This window comes from Emydura macquarii, unplaced genomic scaffold, assembly GCF_026122565.2.
Source record: "Emydura macquarii macquarii isolate MOO-44397 ecotype Brisbane River unplaced genomic scaffold, CSIRO-AGI_Emac_v2 contig_691, whole genome shotgun sequence".
NCBI lineage: Eukaryota > Metazoa > Chordata > Testudines > Chelidae > Emydura > Emydura macquarii.
The window spans coordinates 12,909,878-12,937,624 of NW_027130828.1; the positions used below are offsets into that span (position 1 = coordinate 12,909,878).

The window sequence follows — 27,747 nt, forward strand, 5'->3', positions numbered from 1 at the left end:
CTAAAGCAAACATATTTCGGTTTGAATATTAGTTTCTGATTAAAACTATATGGTAAAGTGTCCATGAGCGGGCTTACAACACTGTGCGTACATCTCTCTCCTTTATAACAGTCTATGTTGAAATGAAGTCAACATGGCTGCTGGCCTCTTGCAAACAGCAGAATCCATACAGATTTAAAGAGGAAGATATACAGAAATGGTCCTAACAGTTCCCCAGCTAGACAAGGCAGAAATAAGGGTTTGTCCTTAGAGACCTAATGGGGCTCACAGGAAACAACATGGGACCTCTGCCCTACCATAAATAATAATGCATTTTAATTTACTAGGCGCTTATATACAAGGATCTCAGAGTGTCTGGACAAAAATTTAAGTAAAAGACAGCCGTGCCACATCTTGGAGATTAGATGTTGCTGGCTATATTGATTAATTTTCAGTGCAGAAAAAAAACAGTTGCAGACAGGTCCAATTTCTGGCTACAGCCAGCACCGCTCATGTGCATGCCTGGCCCAAATCCTTGCTTCATATCCTAGCAGTCTAAGTTAATAGAACAAATGAGGTGTGACTAGATGGAGAAGTATGTTCCCAAACAGGCTTTACTTATGTGTGAAATGTGCAACAACACTGTCAGGCAGTAGTAGGGTGACCAGCTAACGAGTGTGAAAAATCAGGACCGGGGGGGGAAGAGGGGGAGAGGAGAGGAGGTATTACGTGCCTATATAAGAAAAAGCTCCAAATATCGGGACTGTCCCTACAAAATCGGGACAGCTGGTCACCTTAGGCAGTAGCTACCTCTGCCATTAGCAGCAACTTCCTGTCCCACTTTTGCTTTTTCTTCTAGAGTCCAACCTTCAACAAAATGTGTCACCATCTCCTGGTAGCCTGCAGTATTACATGGTAACTAAATTAACAGTATTGGGGTTATTATTTGTATTGCAGAAGTGCCTTAAGGTCTTCAGTCACGGACCAGGACCCCATTGTGCTTTACAAACCAAAAATATGGGATCTTTCCCAAAGAGTTTACAATCTAAGTACTTTCTTTTTATAAGTTATATAGGAGGTCAAATTAGAGGATATAATGTTCCCTTTTGGTTTAAAAAAAAAAGTGTGTAAGTAAGAGTGAATGTGAACTTCCTGCAAATATCTACCAAGTTTTATCAATCACTGTCCATGTTTAGAAAGACTACTTCATGACCACATATGAAGAAAAAAAGTAAAAGAAAAAAACTACAACACACTAGAGAGGAAGAGAGCACCAAAGAAACTTATGAATTCATAATAAAACGTTGGATTCAGAACAGTAGAAACAATATTTTGTAACTGTTTAAAAAAATCTATGCACATAATCGTAGCAGAGATGTGTTCATAGGATGATGCAAGTTTTTAAAGTTCATAGCGTAAAATGTCTAATTTCACTTTGATTTACAAAAATGCATCCATTCATTGCTCTAAACAGAGAAAAAAAATATGTGGTCTTTGTTTTTCCTCTACTGTTCTGTTGCTTGTCTTAAAAACAAGGCTTGGGAGGCAATTCTGCCTATACTGAAATCAATGGCTAAACTCACATTGACTTCAATAGGGTCAGGATTTCGTCCTGAAATTTTGTAGATGTATGTTACCTAGGCCACAGTTTTGCAAAACATTTAAACATACAAATAGATTCATTGTAGAGGTTACCCATATGCTTAACTTTAATCAAATACTTAAGTTTTCGCAGTATTGGGGCTTTTGACAAGAAAGAAAGATCTTGTAGTCAATACTCTGGACTGAGATGCAAAAGATTTGAGTTTAAGATCTGGGTCTCTGCAACAGAATTTCTGCGGGACTTCCTTGGGCATGTCAGTTACCCAACTGCAAAGTGAAGTTGATAGGAATGATACTTACGTGAATTATAATCATCTCACTGTTACTTGTGTTAGCCCCATGTGTTTGTTGTGTTGATACAAACACACCAACTCTCACGAATTAATTGTGAGACGTGATTTCTAAGTAATTTTAAGCCTGACATGATCTCGCGATAGACCTCTCAAATGTCAGGATTTTTTTTCCACCCAAACCAGGGAGATAATCTACAGGTATAAAGAAAAAATGTGCAAGCATATCAGAGACAGCAAATGGACGTTTCAGGAAAGGTAGCAAAGAAAAAGTTTGAGTGTTTTATAGTTGAGATTTTGCTTTTTCTTTCCTTGTGAGATGCTGGTTTAGGCACATTAGAAGAAAAGATCATGAATTCCATGGTCAAGAATTGCATAGCAGAGCCCAGTTGTAGGAAATTTTGCCCTTTAATCACAATCCATAACTGCTCTCTTCTTCTTAGTAGTGTAAAATTTCCACTGGCATCAATGGACGTTAAGATGGTCCATATAGGACAGTCCTACAGAAGCACAGGGCAAAACACATATAAGGAAAGGGCCAGTAACAGATTACTATCCCCAAAAGCATAGGATTATGGAAATAATTGAACCTCTGAGTCAGGTCCGTACCAAACGTTGTCTTTCTGGACAACCCAGCTACACACTTCCTTAAGGTGAGATGATCAAGCACCATCTAACCCTAATGTAAGGAGAAGAGATGACTTTTCCATATGCTGTGAACTAAACCATTTTACCAAAACAATTAGTCTGGACATTTCTGAGCCAAGGTAATTATTTGGGAAATCAATGAAGTTAGAAATGGAACAGGCCTATTAGAGATTGATGACTTTCCCTATTAGATCATCTTATGCCAGCATATATCTGTTCCTTCAGTGTACTCTCCAATATTCTGTCCAGTTCACTTGATAAAACTTTCATCTTGGTTCCCACAACTGTCAGCTCTAGGACACAGGGGAGTATGCAGAAATGTAATTTTAGCTCCTTTTGGAAAGGCATCTTGTGTGTCCCCTCCCGAACCCCGCTCCCAGTCCCCAGGTAAGCTCGCTTTCCCCTGCCCCATTTCAGCAGGAGCTCACCTTTCCCTCCCCCACCCCCTTGCCCCAGAAGGAGATTTGCTCTTTTCTGCAGCCCCAGGGCCAAGGAGTTCTGTGCCACCAATGATTACTGGGGGGGATGCCCCTGCTTGCTCCCCACTTATGCGCACCCATGCTAGGACCTCTATTTAACCTTGCTCCTAACAACACTTATGGTTTTCACTGCTTCTTTTAAGCAACAAGCACTGAGTGAATGCAATAATTTCATGCTTGGGTCATCAGTGGGGGCTGGACCCAAAACCATGAGCCCTTACCACTTGAGCTGAAGGTGTAACTCCATTAGCAGGAGATTCTAACCCTCTTACGTAGACCTGCCACTAGAAAGGTGTGACAAACTGAGATAGTGTGGATCACACTAAAATCAGCCCTGCCTCCTACACATACTAATGCGAGATAACATGAAGGACCTATAATTCATCACACCAGTACAGCCCAATACACATTGATTTGGACACCCCAAAACTCATTTTGCAAACCTCGCTCTCTTTTTACAGCTGCAACATCTTTACACTTCGTGTGTGCCTGTGTGAGGTAGGTCTGCCATTTAATCTACTTCTTGTGCAGACCTTTACTTTTTTTTTCCATTCCAGCCAGATTCTTGGACTTGGCAGATAAACTGCGGGTCCCATAAGAGTTATATTTTCTTTAAAAGCCTTGAATGAAGCCTTTATAAAAAAACTTCATTAATATTTCTACCTATATGCCTGCTCCCCCCCTTCCTGTTCAAGTCCAAACAGATTCTCCACACAGAAAGACTTTTGAAATTCACATATTTACTTCCCCCCAAACAGTGAGTGTTACTGAGGAGCTTGTGGTGGCGTCAGTTCACGTGTGTGTTGTCCTGATGTCGTTTACAAAAATAAAGCCTTCTATTCATTGGAGATTTAAAAAAAAAAAAAAAAAATAGCAGAAGCAAAAGAGGTAGAATATAAAGCTGAAAAGATCAGATCTAGAGAGTTCTCTATTCTGGCCCTTGGCCACTTAAAGATTTCAGTTCACTTGCAATTATATTAGAGAGTCATTATGGCTAATGCTTTAATGTATAGAACAGGGAGTCAAAGCTGTTTCCAAGAATAAAGGTCAGAATTAACAGAGTTGTTTAGAAAGCACCACACATTTTTAGTGCTTTTTGAATGTCTCCCATTCAGCAAGGTACACGAGCATGTGCCTGACTTGTAGCACGTGGGTAATTTAATCAAAGTCCAGTTAGAAATAGCTTAAATACTTTGGTGAATCGGGGTCTAGGGGCCAGATCAAACTTCCATTTAAGTCAGTAAGTGCCTTTCCATTGACTTGACTGGAAGCTGGTTTACAATTCTGCTTGTAGCTCTGCATAGAGAGCCAGATCCAGAGTATCTATACTGCTTTTGTTTGTAGAAAGGTCAAGTTAGTTTCTTCCAAGACCACTATCAAAGCTGGAGTAGCATTGGCAATAAAATATGGGCAGCATGATGCAATGTGTATGGCACCTGACTGATAACAAAGAGACCTGGGTTCTACTTCCAGCTCTGCCATTGAGCAAAGCCTTTGGTGTGCAACTTCAGGCAGGTCATTTCAACTTGTGGGAATTGTATTTTGGTTGCCTTATGTTCCAATTCTCCTCTATAGGCTGGGCTCTCCATGCCTTCATTTCCACATCTACAAAATGGGGACAAAGATACTTAACCCTCTTTGTAAAGCACTTTAAGATCTATAGACTGCAAGTGCCATTACATGGAGTAATCTCACTGAAGTCAAGAGACTGCTCAGATGCTTAAAAATTATTTACATGTTTATGTACATTACAGGGCCCTATACAATTATTAAAACAGGAAATCACAATAAGGCACTTGGACACTTACATCCAGCCTTGATCGGGGAAAATGGACTTTGTGTACTAGCAAGGAACAATTTGAGTATCCAGTTGTGTGATTTGGACATCACTTTAAGGCTCCCATTTGCACACTGGGCCCAGAGGTTGCATTTTCACCATCTGAGACATATGCCTATGAACAAAGCATAATACACCTATATTACTTGGCTTTATTGGTCTCCATCAGTATTAATGAGGGAGTTTGGAGAAGCAATGAAGTACTTCTGATTTCTGTTTATTGGGAGCACTGACAGATGCCTCAGTGTGTTTAAAAGAGTCCGTGGTCCAGAATAGCCCAAATGTGTTGCTCTTGAGGGCATGCTGCAAAGCCCAGTGATTTAGATAAGGGCCTGGAGAAGGTGGAAACCTGGTTCTTTATTTGCTGGGGATAGAGAGTTTTGCAGAAGCAAAGATCAGGACATTTGAGAGATGTGGACTTCATTGTAGTTTGTTAGGACTGGTCAAAATGTTTCTATCTACACTGTTTTGTTGGAAACCATTAAATCCATTTGCCATTAAACATTTGTTGAAAGAAGTATTTGTTTTCCAAGGAAAATTTTGATTTTTCTTAAAAGCCACAAAACAACACACAAAAACCCAAACCAAACTTTGTTTTTGTTTTTGTTTAATTTGGCTATGCTGTTGCAGTGCCTCATGGACATTGTAGCTCAACTGCCTTATATCCCTTTTCTCCTCTATAGGCTGGGTTTCCTGGACAGACTATATCTCCCATGATTCTCCATCACCAGGGTCTTCCATGATGCATTGCCTCCCCTTACCAAATGGGGAGATCATGGTGCCTTCCGAGAGATGTAGTCCAACTAGGGAGCCCAGTCTATGTGGAAGAATGGGAACAGAAGGCAGGACTGTGCCATTTCTGAATTAAAAATTTTCAGCCATATTTTTCAGTTTTAAAATTTTCACCAAAAATAGGGGAGGAAAAACCCTTCCTTTTCCAACCACCTTTAGTATTAAATTACCTACAAAAGGTGGCTAGGACCGGGGACAGGTTTTTATTTACTATTTTTTAATGTGTCTGTGTGTTAAAAATCAAAATAAATAAAAACTGCATCAGATTTTGACTACTGAAGGGAGACAGAATAGACTAGTGATTCAACGCCATACTGGAAACTAAGACCTCCTGAGTACTAATCTCAGTGCTAACACCAACTTGGTGCATGGCCTGGGGCAGTTCCTTTAACTTCTGTGCCTTGGTTCCCCTATCTCCCAGCTCTTGTGTTCATTAGTGTATATAAAGTGCTTTGATAGTCTCATGTGGAAGGGGCTGTAGAAGTACGTAGGACAGACAAACATCAGTTCTCTCTGTAAGAACAAACTCTTTCACAAAGCCTTCATATGTTAGGGCCTAATCCTCAGGTGGTCCTGTGCATATTATTCTGAGTTAGCCAATAAGGCCTTTGGGAGAGGGAACCTCATACACTTTTTGCCCCTTAACTTCTATGCATGCCACACACACAGCACCATTAAAAATCCCAATGTTTACAGCAACACAGTATTTACCTTGTGTGTGGTATTTGTCATGTCCCTATACTTGGAATGGAAAACACCACAGTAAATTTAACTACTGCTGCTGGGAGGGGGTACATGATCAGTTTTTAATGGCATCCCGCAGTGATTATGGAGAGAGAAATTTAGTGCTAAATAATCCTTTGAAAGGGGCAAAGGCTAGTAATTTATCTCAGCAGAGAGTACTGAAAATGTAAATATCTATATACAGTATAGCCAAGGATCTTTGTTTAAAAAGTAGTTGACAAGATAAATAGAATGCTGAATCCGAAGATCTTCTTTAAGAAGGAAGGAACTTCTGAGGAAAGAATGCAACACATTTCACATAGCACCCTAAGGACCGTCTTTCAAGTGGAAATAAAGCTCCCATACTAGATGTTTCTTAACATTGTGACAGGGATCAGACAGGTACACAAAACCCCTAGCTGTGGTGTAATGATAAGCCAAGATAAGGCTGTCCCTTATCAGCAATACTGTTTTTTTTTTTTTTTTTTCAGAAAGGAAGGAGCTCTGTATACATCAGCAGAGGATGGAAGTCAATGAAAATAGAGGGCTGGAGAGATCTGAATAGGTATTTTGTGCTGTAAATCTAGCTTGGAGCGGCTTTTTTGGGTGTGGAAATATCAAATACTGACCTTCCACTGATGCTCCTTGGCAGTGGGATAAGTCACTCATTTATTTAAGCTCGGCCACAAAGCTGCTGTGTAACATGGCAGAGGTCTTTTCAAAATTGCACCAGCCTGATACATCTAACAGACAAACAGTGAGCGCCTCACCATGACCCCACCCAGCCCTCATGCCCCTGCTCAAAATATCACCAAGCACACGCCTGCTAGTAGGCAATTCCTACAGCATTTTTCAGGCAGCTCTTTGGGCTAGAAAAGAAAAGAAGATCTGTGCAGATGGGGAAGAAAAAAAATGTGTTCGTCAGTCATGCCAACCAAAATCCTCTCTCAAAAGAGCCACATCTCCAATGGCCCTTTCACTCCTTCCCCGGAAACCTGAGTCACGCGGTGTCAACGCAGATTGGCCAGCAGCTGTGCTCCATCCACACCATGTAGTGAAGCCTCTAGGAAATTTTCACTCTCTTCAAAGAGATAATGGAGAGAATTGTTTTGAACGAGGAAACGGGTCTTGAAAAGAGACAGTGGGCTGTATTGCCGAGCATCAGCACTGCCTCGGATTTCAAGCTTGCTAAAGTGGAAGAAAGCCATAGATTCCCTCTGATCCAAGCTCACAAGTACTATTGGCACACACTGAAATTCTTCCATGGATCAAGGACAATACATGACCCTTCACGTTGAAACCAATGAGTGCTCTACTGTGGATTGAAGGCAGGTCATGGGGTAGCAAAAGCTAAGACCATGTTTAGAGAAGCAGGGCTCTTCTGTTGAGTCACACTAGGCTCAGGTGCTACAACATTGCACTAAGATTGGGGACAATTACTGCTGAGTCTTGTTGGCAGGTGAGTCCAGTTAGCTCCAAACAGTATATAAAGGAGATCAAAGGAAATAGGGCAAGATCCTTACAGGGAAACCCTAAAAACAGCTTAGTTAGAAGAGAAAGCTAGGCTGAGGTTTATGTTGGATGTGCATCAGCAGCTACAAAGTTATCCTTCTGCCAGGAATATTAACAGCAAAAAAGTGAGATCAAGGCATGATGCAAGACACTTGCTTGATCACCCTAGACATGGACTCTGGCGAACAGCCAAAGGGAACAAGCTTCAGAACCAAGACTAACTTTATGGTTGGTTCTGAAGGTTCAACTCCAGCACCCAACAAGAACCACTCAAATGATCTTACCATCTGCAATGGGATACTGGGCTAGGAGCATAAAGATATCTGGTCAGATCACCAATGAACACTCTGCAGTGCACGCAAGAAGCCAGTGTAAATACTTGTGCATCTCTTAAAAATCAGGAAGACAGCTTCATCCTGCATTAGCTGGACCTTCCAATACTCTTCAATGGCAGCTATAAGTACCGCATGTAACAGTAGTATAATCTGGAGACAAAAACATGGATTACCCTTGTGACGTCCATGACAGAAAGGAATGGTTGCAGCAACCTACCTAGCCATAGATCACAGGGGGCACAGAGTGTGACTGCTTGTACCTGGAGATCCGAAAGCAGGCCTGGACATCTGAGGCTCCAAAACATTTTAGCAAAAACGTTTGCTGACTCCCATAATAGATGATGCAGACATCCACTTTGACCCAAGCACTTTTCTCTATCAACAAGCATGACTTTTCTCTTACCAGGAGAGAGTCACACACTGCTTAGCCAGACTGTATGAGACTGCAGTATCTGGACCAGACAAAAAGGAGATGCAGACATGACTGTCATCAGCATACTGGTGCCACCGCATCTCCCTAGCAGCTTCACATACACAGGAGAAGGGACTGAGCCCTGCAGGACCAACTGAAGAGAGAAAGAATGAGTAGCTTCCCAGAACTAGCCTGCAGTTCCTACAAGAGAGGAAATAGCCTATCTACTGAAGGGCCATTCCATCCACCCAAGTAGGTCCCACAAGTAAGTCAACTGTACTTCCTGGCTAACTGTAGTAAATAGACAGTATGGGTGGGATTTGCAAGATCACCTCAAGTTAGCCTGACACTGCTCCCAGTGAAACCAGGGGCAAAACCTCCCATTGAATCTCCATGGAGCGGAGTTAGGCCCACACCAAGGGCTTTTGAAAATCCCATCCAACATTATGACATGTTTCCCCGCATCCATTGCTAGACCAGCCGCTGATACCAAAACAGATTCTAAGTCAGAAATTAGTCTGAAATGGATCAAGAGAAACTGTGGAATTCATGTGCAGCTTGGAATTGTTCCAACCCCTCTCAATCTCCCACCCTCTCAAAATAAAAAAGGTAGGTTCAAGAAAGGACAGCAGCTGAGGAAGTTGTAAACATCCAGAGAGGCAATTTTGAGTAACTTTTGAGCAATTTTACCACTTGAGCAAGTACGGCTGGCCCCTCGTGCTTCTCAAGGGAGACGATAACATGCCTTATTAATGGGATCAGCATTTCTCCACGGGCTTTAATCAGCCACAGAAGTGCATGTACCTTATCATAGGTAGCAAGTCAAGCACACTAGGAATCTTGATAAATGAAAGGAGAAATGCATCCTCCCAACCCACAAAAGTCAGCACATTCTCCTTTCCTGCTCTCTCACTCTTCCCAGAGAAGGGATCAGAGCAGACCAAATGCAAGTCAATCAATCCCTGCAAGATATTTGACAGTTCCCTACAGAGTCAAGTTATACAAAGACTGGGGAGAACTTTCAGAAAATGCCTATTGCAAACAACATTTTTAGGATTATTTTTAAAAACCACATTGAATACCCTCCAACAAACATTCATAATCACATGATAAAACATAAATCATTAAAAGAGCCATATAGTTCTGGACATCTGATATAATTACTGTTTATGGGCATCTCTATGGAAATCACTGAATAAACTCTCTCTGTAAAAAGTGAGTGGTTCTGAAAAAAGGTTTTCTGTCAGCTGGCCAGTACAGCACCTTACAGTGGTTTTCTGGACACCAACCCAGAACCAACAAGAAGTCCAAGCTTCTGGCGCAAAGTCCCTCACTTCTGAGAAGATTTTATGGTGAAATGTGCTCCAAAATTATGAAGTGATGCGGGTTAGTGTATGGGGGAGAAAAGTATAACAACCAAAGTAGATAACTAGGCTTGAAACAGCAAAGAGCATCTCTTGGCGATGCTATAAATCCTTACAGAGTTTTCAGAGATGCAGAATTCAGGAGGAACGGTGAATAAGCATTTGTATTTCCACATGGCTGGCTTCTGTCTCCACCAAAGACTTAAAATATTTCAACCATATTAACAAGTGATTTCCAACATTTACCTAGGTTGCCCCTGGTCTTTAAAGCACAGACATAACACAGGCTTTGAGAGGCTTGCTTAACCTTTACCAAATGCTTTGAGATCTTTGGACAAAGGCATTATTAGAAGCACACAGCATTATCATTTTTGTACATAGTATGCTACTATATTAAGGAACAAAGTGCTCATGTTGTGTTTGGTTGGATGGCAACCCTTTCACACGCCCAGGGTGCTATTTTATTATTGAGTTCTGAAGGTAAAGGGTGCTGATATTTGTTTGAGATGCTTACCACCTCTCTGGTACCCTTAACACAGTACCAACAGTTAGTACAAACACTACAGTGTAAGAACAGAATCTGGAAACTAATCTGTTCCCTGACCAACTATCATGCTACATGGTTTAAAAATCAAAGCCTGTGACATAGTATATAAAATTCACCTCGACTCTCCCTCCTCCCAACTCCCCACCCCCCAACTGTTATTCTCTTTTTTGTTATGCAAGTTTCAGTGATAGGAATGGAATAGCAATTTAAATGAACATTTGCCTGGATGAATTATATAGGTTACAGGTGCATCTTATTGTATCTTTACAATATAACTCTTTAGCACATTAGAATCAAAACAACTTATTCTAGACAAATGCAGAGAACAAGAATTAATGTGTTCTGGACTGATTACAATTCTTTTTTCTGAGACACTCAGGGCTATAAGTTCCCCTGCTACGGAGGGGGGAAATGGAATAGCAACTTGCTATAGAAAGCACTATGGAAGCCTCTAAGTAGAATGAAAGATGCTAAGTAGTTTGAGGCCGTCTACTTCTGATCAGAAGAATATGACCAGTGTTCCCGAATGCAATGGGGAAAGGGGTGTGGTCAGTGGTCCAGTGAGATGAACCGGAATGTACCAGATGTTCTACCCACACTCCTTCTGCAAACTGAAGCCATTCCTGCAGGAAACATCATTGCACGTTACAACTATCCTCTGCACTGGGGGCCCCAAAGGCTAGCAGGGATAGGGCACAAAGGATACCATTACACTGAGAGTGAGCCAATGAAAATGTCAACAGGGAAGCCAACAGTGTTTGAGGTAAACAATGCCACAGTGGCCATATTATGGCACCAACTGGGCGGATCCTTCACAGTTCATTCCCCTCGATATCTGCTGACTACACTTTACTTTCTGGCCAACATCTGTAAAGCCTAGTGTGCAACTTCGACAATACTCTATAGCATAAATGTATCCATTGTGCTTCAAATATAACCTCCATCCATGTGGAGGGGAACTGCAAGCAGATGCCTTTCTAAACTAGCTCTACACTCGCAGCCCACATGCTTGTGTAGAACCAAAGTCTCTCCCCCTACTCCCCCATCTTCATGAAGTTTGGCTTTAGTAACAAGTAAATAACGAAATTCTGCTCAAGCCTTCTTGGCAGTTTTGGCTGCTCCTAGAATTCCTCCCTTAGGACTACTCAGCTCATACTCTAGATCTTCTCTACCCAGTAAGTCCCTTCCACACCTCATATCCAACAAGTAACTTACCCCACTGAATAAGCAGAACACTTATCACTTCACCCCTGCTAACAATGTGGGGTGTTGCAGGCAAACACTGACAGACTTACCATGTTCCTAGCACTGAGTGTTTGAGGCTACTGAATTGAGCATTACTGCCATTGTTCCCACTTTTTGGCAAAATTCTTTGAACAAATGTTCAAAAGAAGTAGTTTTCCTTATCTTACTTAAGGGGTAGGGGAGGGAGAAAGACAGACAAGAAAGGGAAAAAAAGCCTCAAATTATGTCCCTAACTTACAAAAACCTCAAACTCTACTTGTGGAAACTAAATTGATATTCCTGGCTAGGGCTGTATGTTTTTGTTGCATTTCATATGTACAAGTGAAAGTTTCTATTATGTGCTGCTGACAAAGAGGCTGCCAGCAAAGTTTGCTGATGTTCATGGAACTATGGATAAGTTGTCCAAACTGCTGGCATTTGCCACATGTAGGCAGCGGGATGAATTGTGCTTCTAACTGACAAGTCAGTATCACATTATAAATTGTTCATGTGAAGTTTTTTGGTTTAATTTGAAATGCGTGATTCCGACTTTAACATGTCTGCAAGATGATCAATCTCCCTGGAGATATGGATCTTTAAAAATAGCAGCAATTCAAAACCCCAGTGGTAGAATTTACATTATAGTTAATAAATAACAGGCCTTCTTAGGAAATTAGGTCAAAAGATTATTCTATTTGCAAACAGGAAGTCCAACCAAATGGAGCTGGTAATGTCTTGTATATATAGACTAGACACACAGATGAAATTTTCAATGTACTTAAGTTAGCATTGACAGTAGACTGCAGAAACACTAGAGTGTTTGTTGGGATTATTTTAAAAGAATGTAGGCCAAGATTTTCAAACGACTAATGATTTTGGTTGCCTCATATTTTAGGGCCTACATCCCCAGTTTGAGATACATTAAAGGGGTCTGATTTTTAGATGCTTAGCACTTTTGGAAGTTCAGGTCCTTGAATGCTTGCAAGAGGGGTACCAAAAAAATAATTAGTTGCTCCTGAAAATCTTGGGCTGGTCTGTATCCATATTCAGGGTTCCATGGATTTTAATCCTGCATTTAAATCCCAGATGCCACAATTTAAATTTTTTTGGCTAAATCAATGAGTAATCAATTAGCCTCCAGAGTATGCCTTTATCCATATAAACTTTTTCCTTGACCCTAGGCGGTAGTATCCTTTGGCAATGATGTATGTGGATCAGTAGCCCTTATACTTTTAATCTAGGGAGCATGACTATACGAGTTTCTCTTTTTTTATACACAGTAAGTATCTCTAATGTAAATAGGCTCTGGTCTCAGCCATTCGGAGCACCAAATACTCCTCTGCACTTTCTGCTACTTTTCATTTACCTTCACATATTTCATATGCTACACCCAAGAGTACCACCCTCCTTAGAACCATCACAGGGCTATGTTAAAACTCTCCTTTGCCACGATTGCATCAGAAAACTTGACAACAGTTAAGCAGTGGTCTCAGCACAGCAGCAGCCTATTATGCTGACCAATACTGTCTTATTGTTTCCCTATAGTAGGCCATATGTCTGCCTCACACTTAGACTGTACACTTTTGTGGGCAAGCCTTTTTTGTTCTGTGCCTGCACAGTACCTAGCACAGCTGGTTCATGGCTGGGGCTTTTAGGCAATCTACAGATAATAATAATGCCAAGAACTCCCTCCAAGGCTACCTCTGGAGTCAAGCTTATACAGACATCTTCATATAACTCTTATGCATTGAGCCATTCTTCTTAACTGATCCATTAGATCATGACCTTCTCCTCACTAAGACCTACAGGCAGGTTTCCAGGCCTGCAAGAAACCAACCAATTAATAATACTGGCTAGACTGAAAGGCCGATGGAGATAACTAGCTTTTCCTGTATCTATTTATAATTATAAAAATAATTGCAACTCTTTATATAAATTACATATATTTCAACCTTCGTATGCCATGTCTTCTATGATGGTGAGATTTTCAGTGGTGGGTATTTGAAGATGTTTGCATAGCACCCAGCACAACAGAGCCCTGAACCCAACTGGAGCATCTTGGTGTTGCTGGCATGCAAATAATAAATGGAAGATAGTAAACCATAGGTTACAAGACTCAGATACATGAATAGCATTCACCGTGGGACATTTAGGCTTAGCAAAGTGCTAAGAACATTGTCAACAAACAGCATTTGAATGCACTTGTGATGCACATTTATGGTACCGGAAGCTAGTAGAACTACCAGAGAATGATACACATTTGCTGTTTGGACTCCACACCAAGGACTCTTTCTTATTCTCTCTTTAAAGCTTCTCTCTTCTCTGCAGAAGGGTTACAACGGCTGGTGAATAAATCTTGCACTACTATTGAAACACAAACCTGGCCTGTATGTGTTTTTATTTATTTTTTTTAAATCTCCACTTAGGCTTTTCTGTTCCTCTCAAATCTCCTAGCTGGACTTCATGCTTTGGCCAAGCTTCTGCTCTTAACACTTTTTTTTGTTTTCTTTGATAAACTGAGAAGTTCTTTCATAAAGTTCACCTGGGAAAAACCTATGGATCCAAGCAGATGTTCATGTTTCCCCTCACTCAACAGATAGACTTGCTGCCAATCTTTTCATAACAATAGCCAGAGACCAATAAATCTCACAAATTTTAAATTTAATTTATTTATTTACAAAGAAGTCCCTACTGTAAAAAACCTACAAATAAATCAAGCTTTTCTGTCCCTGGCAGTCTTTTTGGGTGAATCCAGTAGATGGAAAGTGCAAGAGACTCCCTCTAATGGTCAACATAGAGATCTACACTAATTTACTGGGAATACTGTAGTTAGAATTCAAAAAAATTGCCCAACATTTTCAAACTTAAATACGAACATAGGTGCCTCCAACTTTAAGTTTCCCGCAGTTGCTCAGTACCTTTGAAGATAAGGACACGAATTTAGATGCTTAAGTAAATACAGATTTAAGTGCTTAATATTAAATACACAAGTTTGGAAATTTTGGCCTCTTCACGTGAGACTTTTCTCTTTGTTAATTTTAAAGCAACCCTTCTGCCATAAGGATTCATTCACATGCTCTCTAGCATTTCCATAAGGATCTCAAAGTGCTTTGTAATCTTTAGCAAGTTAATCCTCATAACACCACCTGTCACACAGGTATCGACATCCACATTTTACAGATGGTGGCACAGAGTAACACCGCAAGTTGGGAGAACAGCTAGGAGGTGGGATTAGAACTCAGAAGCTCCAATTTCTAGCATCATGCTTTAACCTAGACAATGATTCCTGTGTTTAGGCGTGTTGCTTCTTTACTGCAGTCTTTAGCACTGATTGAGAGAACTGGTTCAGCTAAAATAACATACCCCTTATTCTATTTTTATCCTGTCTAATGCAACTGGGGATGATAATACTCATTAAAATCTAGACTCCTCCTGAGTCTAAAATGTAGACTCTTCCTGAGGTCTGAATGATATATTGTGGCAATGAGTTCCACGGGTTAATTATGCTTCCCCTCCCATAAAGTACCTGCTATTTATCCATGTTAAACATGTTGCCTTTCTGTTTCATTGGTGTCTTTGAAGGAAAAGTCTATTCTTCTGACAACTACAGCCTGATACTGCAGACACAAGAGGTCTTCATATAGATAAACTCACCTATTTCCACTTTACAGGGCATCATAGGATGATTCAAGAAATAGGGGTTCTATTTCCAGCTCTTCCACCATGTCACTACATTCCTTGGACAGAAAACATCTTCCCCATGTTTATTTTCCACAGCTGCATAAAAGGAATAGTGATAACCACCTTTTAGAAGTATTTTGGCATCTTGAGATAAAAGGGCCCAATTCTCCACTGTTTTTCCTGTTTAATTTGAATGGAATTACTCCACCATTAAATTGGAATAGCACAGTGGCAAAACAGGCTTGAAAATGCTACATACGTCTTTTTTACTGATGACTTCAAGTACAGTCTTGTACTGACTCTGCTTCTTAGAGCAGGGACAATTTTGCAAGACTACATGCAACTTATTCTCCAACAGAGAGAAGCCACTTAGCCCATGCTTCTTACTGTAGCATGGCGTTATTTTCAGCAGCTAAGTACCATTCAAGAGTCAATGAGTTTGCATAGACCAATTTATTTTAAAACCAAGACAGTGCCATTTCCTCTCCTTTATTAAAATAGAGGAGTGGGGCAGTATACAAGTGAGACCTGAACTTAGAAAGACATTGTCTACATGGACAATTCAGTTTTACACCAGTAGCTGAATAACTAGGGGCATCCCAACTATGTTCAAGTATCTGAGGAGCTATGTGGAATGATTAAGAGCATGAAGCCTTTCATGCACCCATTGACAGGGAGAGACCAACTAATGGGTAACTATAGTCTTAAATAAAAAAATAAATGTGATACTTTTACCAACCAGTCCAACCCCAGAAGAGGCGAGGCTACAGTTACAAAATGTATGATGGTATAAAATGATTATCAGTCTTGTATTATGAATGCAACAAAGTGTGAACTACTTAGTTGTGTGAATTGTATAATATTCACAAACAAACTTCTTTGGTTAAAGTTAGTTAAGGTTGCTCTCATCAAGAAGATAAACCATTTAAAAAAAAAAAAAAAAAAAAAAAAGGAAATACAAAGTTAAGGATTAAGATTGCAAAGTCAAGCACTCAAGTTAGGAAATGCCAGAATGAATGTTGCCTCTGCAACTTTCCTTGCACATATGCATTATGATGCAGTTTTTAAATTACATGATCCCATATTATTTTTCACACAGGCTTCATGGTTCATTCAGTGCACAGGCTGGATCTGGTCTCAGGTTAAATCAGGGTTGGGCAGTTAAGGAGTCTGTGGAAGCTGGAATGCGGACGTAAGGAAGAGAAAGGATGGTCTCATGGTTAGAGCAATTGAATCCAAGTCTCCAGGGTAGCAGTCTATCCTTGCCTCTCTCACCAAGTTCCTACATGATGCTGGGCAAGTGACTTGCACCAGACTTTTCCCAGGTGGTCACTGCATATAATGAAAGGCTATCATAACACATGCAGAATGGGGCCTAACCTAAGGGCTTGACTTTGAAACCTTTTAATCCTGAACTTTGTATTTCCTAACTTTTTATGGTTTTAGTTTACTGCTGAGAGCCACGTTATCTAACGTTGAATGAAGTTTTGTGGTGAATTTCCTTAGAAAATATTTTCCTTTTTTTTTTTTTTTTTTTTAAATCAAAGAGTGTGCTATTTACACTCACACATTTGTTGTCTTCAGTGTACATCTTTGTGTGATATTTCACCACTCAGCACCACACTGACCCATCTATCAACTGTAATTAAAATTAAACTGTATTTAAAAAAAAAAAAAAAAAAAAACCTTTTAAAATGCAACTTCAGTCTTACTGCAACTTTTAAAGGACTGTTTTTTTAAACGGTGCAAGAGATAATGGAGGAGAGACTTGTATCTATAGTTTCCTATTTCAAAACAAAAAGCTGAACTAAACTAAAGGCAGAAAGCTGTAGCTTCCAGTTAATGAGAAGCAATAAACAAAACTAAACTCCAGCTCCTCTGCATGTGTATCTTATTTTTATGTCATTTGAGGAACGTAATCAATTAACTTTTGAAAAAAAAGCAGCCTAACTTGCTACCATACAAACCCAAAGGAGAAGCACACAGCGGAGCTTACCCAAACCCAATATGCTTTCCCTGCTCCTTGTTAACTGGTTATGGTAGCCTGAGGTAACTTTCCACAGGCCGCTGTTGCCATGACAACCAGGACTCTAGTGACCCCACCCCCCAAAGCTATAAGAATGAACTAGAAGGAGGGAAGCTGAGTGGCTAATGATCTCTGTATCATTTTACTACTCAGGGGCAGCAAGGGTGCACTGGTTTTTGTTTTGTTTGTTTGTTTTTGGGGGGGCGGCACAGAGTTCTCTGGTTTTCCTCACTTTTCCAAGGGGGGGGGAGGGGTCGGGGAAAAAGCCACCACCACACGTGCAAAAAAATACACACTGGAGATCATTCCACACACATTAAAGTTTAACCGCTAATTAGTTCAAATTCCTCCTGGCATGTTTACAAAAAAGGATTCAGGGGGGGAAAAAAAAAAAAAAAGTGAGATGCTGAGGTCCAGACCTTAGAAAACAGGGATTTCTGATGCAACCTGAACTACAGTCTCATTACTGAGAGACCATAATGTGACTGAAGGGCCATTTAGGAATATAACAGCTACTCCCACGATTAAAGCTGGCTGGAAACTGGAATCCCTGTTTCCACAGGAAAACAATCCCAAAAATATAAAAAAGAAATTAATTCCTAAACAGAACAAAAATTGAAATGTCAGTTTTGGTATTCCAAAATTTTACCTTTTCAAAACCTTTCCAAGAATCCGCAAGATGAGCAGAGCCCTGGCAGCCCCCTCATACAGGGAGCCAATCTCTGGAAGCCCCCACTCACGTAGCTGCCTGGCAGGCTGCCATGGATTTGAGGACCCTGGAATCTCTTCTTGCAGGGTAGTCTCTTAGGAGCTGACTGGGGCAAGCTGGCAGGAAACCAGAAAAATTCCACTGGAATTTCATCAAAATTGATACTTTTAGAACATTTCAATTTTGACAAATCTGCATTTTCTGACAGAAAAATGTTGTGTTGGGGAAAATTTCCAAACTAGCTCTAATCACAGCCACTCAGAACTTCAAAGCAACAACTGTCCTTTTACTGCAAAAAGCACCAACTTCTACCGTTTGCCTTCCAGGACAATTTCCATTAACTCTGAACCAAGAAGGGCAGGACACAATAGTATAATTCTCATTTGATGCAGTCGAGAGCCGTGCCACCCCCAGTTTGTTATAATTTGTCTGCAGTGTCCTGTAACATCACTTGACATAAGGCTTATACATCCCAGCTACGTTAACTGGGTTGTCAACAGGATTAGAATAACGATATCTCTAGGCACAGCAAGAAGGTCCAGATCATTGTATTAAAATGCTAAAGTTACAAAACATAAGGTTAATGGAAATAATTCCTAAAATGCAATCTGCTGCAGGTAGATGATATATAGCTATTAAAAGTGAGAAATTCATCCTTCTTTCACCTGGCACAGAAGACTGCCGAACAAAACTTACTTCTTTCTCCAGCCAGGAGTATACAAAGGGTTCTCTTATTTGTACCTTTACACCAGTGGTTCTCAACCTATTTACCACTGAGAGAGGCATATGGAGCTCTCCATGTGTTATGTGGGCTGCATCCACACAATTTTATATACACACATATATACACACACACCCCTGTATGGCCCTGAGGATGTCACATGGGCTGCAGCTGTGTGCTGACTGGGCCATAAGCAGCCCACAGTTTGAGAACCACTGATTTACACAGTGACTGTGTGTGTTGCATCCATAGATCTGCCAATATCCATACCAATTTTTAAACTTCCTTTTTTATCCCTGTCACAATGACCAACCAATTAGCTAAGGTGAGCTGGATGTGAATTGTTCTGATAACTGGATCTACAAATTTATTTTAATTGAGAACTCAACTGTAAAAAAATAAATGAAAGTTCAGAAGACATCCTATAACAAATGTGGATGGGAAAAGGTACAAAAAGGAGACAGAAAAACTGAATCAATCTAAACAAAAAGGCCAACTGAGATAAACTCAAGGACTGTGTAAAAATTATATTTCGTAAACAAGAAAATGTGGGTCCAGAAATTAATGAACCAAAATTGGTGTGCCAGGAATTAGATCTAGTTTGTGGACAAAATGAGATGGACTATTCTACCCACTACTAGGGAACCTTTATTGTGGACCTTCACGGTCTACTTGGACCAATTAACATGTATTACATTAGTGAATTTTAGAAACCACACCCTGATCGTTACAAATAAGGGTTGCCTAATGCAGACTATTTCTGGTGTTCATTAGATAACCACCAATTCCATTATTTTGTATAGGGGGGTGTTTTATCAGTGGTTATGGGTTAAAACTTAAAATCAGAAGCCTTACCTAAAGAGGCATCTAAACTGTTCCCATAAGGCATCCAGCACCACTTCAGAGCCAGCATCTTTCAGGGTTATTTTTGGATTTGGGTTTTTATTTTTAAAACCAAAATATCAAGATTTTCTGAAAAGGGGAGATGGGGGGGAAATCACTTTCCCACCAGTTCTAGCCCCTAACTCTGTTTCCGGAGATGAGAAATGTCATAAGGAGCAGCTCACTGAGGTTGCAATGTTGGTGCTGGGATACATGTGGGGGTGAGAGGGAAATAGGAGAGAAAGGGGATGAGATTACCCCACCCCCCAAAAAGTTAAAAGAAAAAGTGTCTTCAATCTGAAACAGAATGAAATACGTTCAATTTTGTAGAATGAGCTGTCCTTTTCACTCCTGCTGGGTTGTTTCTCCATGATCGGGGCTAAGGGACCTCAGGTACACCAGTGATAGGGAAGTGTGCATTGCCTGCTATCCTCCTACCTTGGGTGAGTGGTTTGACTAACTTCACTTTCAGCTACTTTAGGGAGGTGCCCCTTCCCGTTGCTTTGGTTATGGAAAATTCCAGGTTCGGCCCACTGACTGTTGGGGTTCTATCCCACAGAAGTTCTTGTTCCATGCTCATCACCATGTTATCAGAGACCCAGATTCATAGATTCCAAGGCCAGAATGGGCCACTGTGAACATCTAGTGTAACCTCCTGTATAACACAGGCCAGAGAACTTCCCCAAAATTATTCCTCTTGACCTAGAGCACATCTTCTAGAAAAACATCCAATCTTAATTTAAAAATTTCCAGGGATGGAGAATCCACCACAACCTTTGTTAAGTTGTTCCAATTGTTAATTACCGATTTAAACATCTGCATCTTATTTCCAGTCTGAATTTGTCTAGCTTCAACTTCCAGTCTTTTGATCTCATTATACCTATATCTGCTACACTGGAGAGCCAATCATCAAATATTTGTTCCCCACATAAGTACTTAGACTATAATCAAGTCACCCCTTAACTGTCTCTTAATTAAGCTAAGTAGATTGAGCTCCTGGAGTCTATTACTATAAGGCAGGTTTCCTCATCCTTTAATTATTCTAGTGGCTATTCTCTGAATTCTCTCCAATTTAATCAACATCCTTCTTGATTTAAATGGGAGTTAGGCACCTAGATACCTTTGAGGATCTGGACCAGAGCCCCTTCCAGTAGTGCATTAAGCAATGTGACTACACATCTGTCATATGTTGTGCGTTCTCTCATCGTCTCACTAGACGAAGAAACACGTGCAGTAGCATGTCTTATTTTGGCATGGCTTCCCCACCTCTTCTTTTTTTAAGCTGTGCTACATATTTATGTTACAGAAGGTAAAGGTCAAACAAAAAACAAAAAAAACCATAGTTTACACTTGGAGTGGAAGATGGGGAAGTTTGTGATGATTCCTAGTGCCTGCAGAAGTTCATTCCAATCTTGGACTGGCCTCTAAGAAAGTTCCATCCTCCACACAAATGAACTTTGCCCTATTGAAACTTCTGCTTCTCTGGCACAATGGAACTCTCCTTCAACTACAGTCTTCATCTCAGAGATTTAAGCTCTTTTAGGTATTCTGAGTTGTACTGCTCCCTTACATGCAAGAGAACTTGTGACCTCTCTCAATCACTGCGGCCTCCTCCCCATTGGGCTTTCCAAGGCCAGAATGGACCATTGTGACCATCTAGCAATGTGACTACACATCTGTCATATGTTGTGCATTCTCTCATGGCTTCGTCATTCAGTTTGATGTTCTGGATTATTAAATAACCATGTTACCACCTTAGGGGAGGAGGCCAGGAAACTAATACAGCAGAATGCTGCTACCCAGGATATGGCAAGGGGAGGAGTTTAATGGTGAATGACAAACATGATTTGCTTAAGTCTTTTGCATTTCTTGAGTTAAGAGTGTCAGATACCTCGTGAGAAAGCCATGGCCAAAGGAAATATCGCCCACCCCATGCTGCCCTCCATAAAGCACATTAAGAGCGTGAATCAAGGAAGGTGGACTCTAAGCAGGCCAAGGCATTAAGTATGTTCGCTCTCCTCTCCACATATAAGAAGGTAGCCATTAGTGGTACTGCTGTGGGGTCACTATTCTTTGAGGAACAAACAGATAGAGCATGTTTGTAGAATGGATCAATTTCATAGCAACAGCTACACCTGCTGTGGGACAGGTGCTATTTACATTGCTCTTTGAGTTAAGGTAGTGTCCATAAGTAATTTTTCCTTGTGGGGAACGAATCTGATGGGTTTGATTTCTCTTCTGCTATTTGCAATGACAGCTACTAAACAATAGTTTCCTGGCTGCATGGCACACAATGCAAGTCTGCCACTAATAGTCCAGATTTATGATGCTCCAGTTTCCTCTCTCGAGACAATAAAGCAACATCTGGCACATATCTATTAAGTAGCAGCAAGCAATTTCTATGGACAAAACCACACAAATTAACACATTCACAAAACCTCTCTCTATAGGACAGTTTATTCACACAACAATGCACGCCATCTTTGGTGAGCCGTGCTTGTCAAAGAAAATTCTGCACGTGATTTCCATACATCATCCTTCTCTGACACGCCTACTAACTTGGTGCCTGCATCAGCTGATCGTATCGACTGCCTCACACTGCCACCATATGAACCATCTCTCATGCTAGAGCATTATACATTCTGCAGCATTTTGAGTAGAGCAAAATATGTGAAATATGTTTTTCATTTTACTGGGAAATGAATTTTTTTTAAACACACACACACAAAACCCAACAGGATTTCAGTTAATTTTTTGGTTAAAATAAAAATCAGTTTTCAAAACTGAGAATTTTTAATCCAAAATTGAACTCAAAACCAAAGAAACTTACTGAAAAAAAAATATTTTGGTAATATTTTTCAGGTTTTCATCAAAAATGAAAAATTGAACCATAATTTTCTGTGAATATTTTCATTGCGGTCAAAACATGTTTTAACAATATTTTGAGGAGTTCTAAATTTTCATCTCCAGGAAACAGTATCCTTCTCCTAACTCAAACCTTCCACACTTAGTCAAGCCACACTACTGCCAGCTGCTCACTTTACACAAACACTTAGGACTGGTTGGATGCCAGGGTGCTTTACACTTAGCCCTATTTGAGCATAATGTAAGTATTTTTTCATCCTAAAGGAGATAATGTAACCCACTATTTATCTTGCACCTCTATAGCTTAGATGCCTGGTACCTAGCTGTAGTACCACAGTGATAGGTTTCTTTAAACTTAAACCTATTTTAGGCATGTATATCGTTTCGGGGCTCTTCCAAGGCATGTTTTCCACCCCTCCCCTCCACCCCCACCTCCTTCGGCTCAATTAAATTCCCGAAGACAGATCAACTTGCTCTTTGAACTTTGATTATCCAGTTATATGCCCCCCCACTACCATAGCTAATGAGTACCTCATAGCCTTCAGTGCATTCATCCTCACCCCACTCCAGTGAGGTAAGTGCTATTATCCCCATTGTACAGATGGGGAACTGAGGCAGAGAAAGACTAAGTGACTTGCCCAAACTCACAAAGGACATTTGTATGAGAATAGGGATTTGAAGCCTGGGACTCAGGAGACCCAGGCTAGCATCCTAATCACTAGACCATCCTTCCTCTTAGATGCACTCCTTGACCTCTTGTAAGCTCTTGCTTTTTCTAAATGGTGAAGCATTTACATCTCTGGATGGGAGTGTTTTAAACTAAACAGCCATTTAGTACTGTATAGTATTTATAGCTGGCTTTCTGGTAAAGTAAATCTAAACATGCTGTGTCTGTTAGACTCTCCTGAGCATCCCTTCCCCAACCCCCTCCCTATTCTTCTTTTAATCCCACTCAAACAGCTTTTGCCCTGACTTTTCCCCTTTCCATGGGAAGATCTGCTTTCCTTGGGAATGCAGATTAGTGCATGCTCTGCTTCCGAATGGCATTTTCACTGTGGAAACACAAACAGCATGTAGCATAGTGCTATCTTGCGACACGGCCTGTATCCAACAGGAAATGCAGGGGCAAGAGGAAGTAGGCTAGAGGGAGCCATGGGGACAAAAAGTTTAATAATTCTCTTAGACACCAAATCCTCTTATTATATTGTTTCTGCAATTTTTAAATGAAAGCATTTCATTCAAACCTGGGACTCCCAGCTCCCTGGAGAACTCTGCAAAGTGAAAATGTTAGTCTCCCATCCATTCCTTTCTTCTCTCGCTTTATTCATCTAAGTCTTCATCTTTACTTTCCTCCCTTCTCTTCAGTTCTCTCTGTTTCCAGTACCTCATTCTATTCTCTTTGCAGTAACCTGACCTTTTAGTTGCCTGTGTGGCTCTTTTTAAGTTCTCTCTAGAAGTTGCCAGCCCAGGAGAGCAAAAAGCACATGTACTTACTTTTCAGGAATCCCACTGCTATCATCCTGGATCTAGGGTTGTAAATCCCACAGCTACTCCCTCTACTCCACCCTCTGCATACACGCCACCATTACAAAACTAGAAATGCAGGACTGGAAGGGACCTCTAGAAGTCACCAAGTCCAGCCTGCTGTGCTGAGCCAGGACCAAATAAATCTAGATCATCCCTGACAACTGTTTGTCCAACCTGTTCTTTACCTATTTGGAATACATGTAGTTTATCAAAATATTCTTTAACCTGCTCTTTCCTTATTTTCTTAGATTAATAGATTGCAGGTCCAGAAGGGAACAATGTGATCTAGTCCAAGCTCCTGTATAAAACAGGCCATAGAACTTCCCCAAAATAATTCCTAGTGCAGATTTTTAGAAAAAAGCATCTAATTTTGATTAAAAAAATTAGAGCAGTAGTCTCTTGAATATTATTTATTAATATACAGCTTTCCATGCATCTCTCCAAGAGCTTTTCTAAAGAATCATTCCTTAGGATACCAGGCACTGGTATCTCTCATCTTGCAGAAAAAGGCATAAGAACCACATGCCTTGGAAGTTAAAGACAAACAAATCCTAAATTAGAAATAAGGCATTAAAAATGAGAATGATTAATCATTGGCACAATCTCTTGAAGTCTTCAAATCAGGATTAGATGCCTTTCTGGAAGATATGCTTTAGTTAAATTACTGGCTCAATATGGAACGAACTGGATGGAGTTCTCTGGCTTGTGTTATGCAGCAGGAGCTCAGACTAGAAGATCTGATTGTTTCTTCTAGCCTAAAAAAATAAAAAGAACTCTGAAGATCTCTATTAGGACTAGAATTTCAACAGAATACCAAAGATGCTGAGAACCCTGGAGCTCCCATTGATTTCATTGGGATTTGTTGGAGCTTCGGGGGGGGGGGGGGGGGGGGAAGAGAGAAGGGGGAATCAAGCCAGAACTTGGGCATAATCAGAACTCAACATACAACAAAAAGATGGCAATGCTACAGCAATCTGCTGCCATCTAGGGTGTGAAGTGAGGGGGAAAAACATTTTAAAAACTTCACATGTATGGGAAATAAGAGTGCTCTGCTACCATCTACCGTGCAAGACAGTGAAAGGATGTTTGAAATAAACAGTTTTACAACAGATATATGACTGAAGTGTGTGACTGAACAATGCCAGACAAGTTCAGATAGTCAAAGGAGAACCATGGCAGCTCATCAAAGAGAGAAGATGAGCTCACGTGCGGTGATTCAGGTAGGTGGGATCCACCTTTATTAATAAAGGTGTTTTCCCTTCCCCACGTGTTATTAAAATGCCCAGTGCTGGCGTCTTTGTATCACATGGGCTAGGCAATCCCATCACTTGAGTGATGCACGTAACATACTGTAGCAAGTTGTTATAATGCAAGTTACTATTTAAAAATTGAGACTCTGCCGGTGATGCATCTGTAATATCACACCTGTTGTATGTGCGGCATTAAAAGAGGTCAGAGGTTGACCTGGTGGAGGAGTTGGTAGTAGAACTACGGTGAACCAGCTAATCTAAGCCCTGGGAGAAGTAAGGGCCATAGCTACTTAACATTAAACATTTCCAGGGACCACCACCAACTCTGATATATTATTACCCTCACAGGACAAATAGACTGAGGAATTCTTTATGCTCAGAAATTGTACTGGTTTCAACTAACCCAGTTTTTAAATTGACTCAGTTATGCCAGAGCAAAATCCCAATGCAGACATTTATTTTGGTTTAGCTTAATCTATTCCTAATTGACAAAGGGCTTGTTTACAAGAGGATATTCAGGAAAGCTAAGATGAATCAACTAGCGGTGAAGTTAATGTGCGTAAGTAAAACAAGGGAAAAGCCCTATGTTGCTGCTTGCATTGAGAAGTACTGTGGCTCTCATCCTTGAAGGAAGATTAAGCTACAGTGAACTGAAGCCACTTTAATTTGGATTAAGTGTACCCACACAGGGGTTTCATGTATTTTAACTTGTATTCATTAACGTCACCCCTTTACATGATTCATCTTAACTTTTCTGAGTCTCCATGTAGACAATCCCTTAAATCAAATAAAATGAAGTGTCCAAATGAGTCTTCTGCACTGGTTTAAGTACAATGATTGTAAATCACATCTTCCATTAAACTAATGCAACTCTGTGTCAGCAAGTCTAAAGTCCACAGACACAAGGTATGGGTGGCTTGTGTAAGGTCAGCGTGAGTACCACACCCTGGGATCTCTTCCACAGAGCCAAAATGAAAACCACCTTCTGATTACCACAGAATGATAATAATTAAACAACACTTGGCACTTACCTAATATCACCTAACTAACTCTCAAAATGTAGTTACCAGGCCCGTTTTACAGTTGGGGAAACTGAGGCACAGAAAGTTTAATTGACTTGGTCACATAACATTCATTGGCAGAAGCAGGAATAGAATCCACTGGTCTGTTGTGGCCAGTGAATAATTTTTCCTCCTCCCCACATTTCAGCATTTCTGGGATATGCGGGTGAGGGCGGAGGAGAGTTTGCTTATCCTCCCAGCCACAGGAGGAACGCTAGGTGCATTTCTACCTCTGTATACTACCACTCACTCTCTCCACTACTCAGGTAGGTCTCCAGAGCAGAGGCTACAAATTCTGCTGAGTTACATGGCATTGTCTCCAGCTCCTTGTGGATGTTGATCCACCTTGTACATGAGACACCAGTGTCACTTGGGATCAGAGCCAGCATTCAGACTCCTATTTCCACAGCAGGAGTATTAAAACAGCATAATCCCACCCATATCCCAACAAAATTTTCTTTCAGAGGTGAGGACGGGGATCAATATTCCAGACAGTTTCTACTTTGTTATTGGATATAATTCAGTATTACACTCTCATGTGCAACATGCAGAGAAATGGAACAAATAACCCACCTTATCCAAAGGATTTAGGAATTTTACAGCTAACCTAGCAAAATACAGCTTTGAAACAGCAGGCACTGCATTCTTACTTCCTTTACCGAGACCCTGGATGTGGGGAAGGGATTTAAACATCATGTTGTTCTTGATTACTAAATTCAGAGGCTAGAGCTGCTTCCCCTTCAACATAGCTCTGGTAATTGACTTCTAATCATTGCACCCAGCACCCCTAGCTTTACTTATTCTCCTTGAGAGATTAAGTAGCAGAGCTACTACCCCCTTCCATATTGCTGCTAGCAGGCCTGCCCTCTTTAATTCCTATTTCCCTGGTTTGTTTCCCCCATCTCTTTCCCAGCCTCTTCTGGACAAGTTTAATTCTCACTTACAAGTTTCCTTTGATGCAGGCTATGGCAGCTTTGATCCTGTCCTTGCTTGCTTTGGTCTTTCTTTCTGCACACTCCTTCTAAAGGTCACCTTGTCATTGCATTGATCACAAACACCACCTGTTCACAGTTCTGCCCATTCTCTAAACGCCTTTTTTTCTCCCAGGTGTTTCCTGTTACGTGCACTGCAAGTGCCCCAGGCACTCTGACTCCTTGCAACACATGTTGTACATATATATTAAACCCAGCCAAAGCATAAGCCTTATTTAACTTTCTTTGTAGGAGTTTTCTAGCCTTAGGTTATGCTCTGGGAGTGATCTAACACCAATGTATTGGTAAT

The 27,747-nt window shown here is 40.7% G+C and overlaps 1 long non-coding RNA gene across 1 annotated transcript; it reads right to left on the reverse strand.

Moving 5' to 3' along the window:
- Positions 1-2,266: 2,266 nt before the first annotated feature.
- On the reverse strand, positions 2,267-27,516 carry LOC137148918 (uncharacterized). Its single transcript, XR_010918614.1, has 4 exons — positions 27,411-27,516; positions 18,101-18,276; positions 15,399-15,521; positions 2,267-2,371 (listed from the first exon to the last, which is right to left on the reverse strand). It is a non-coding gene; the product is annotated as an uncharacterized lncRNA (long non-coding RNA).
- Positions 27,517-27,747: the final 231 nt, after the last annotated feature.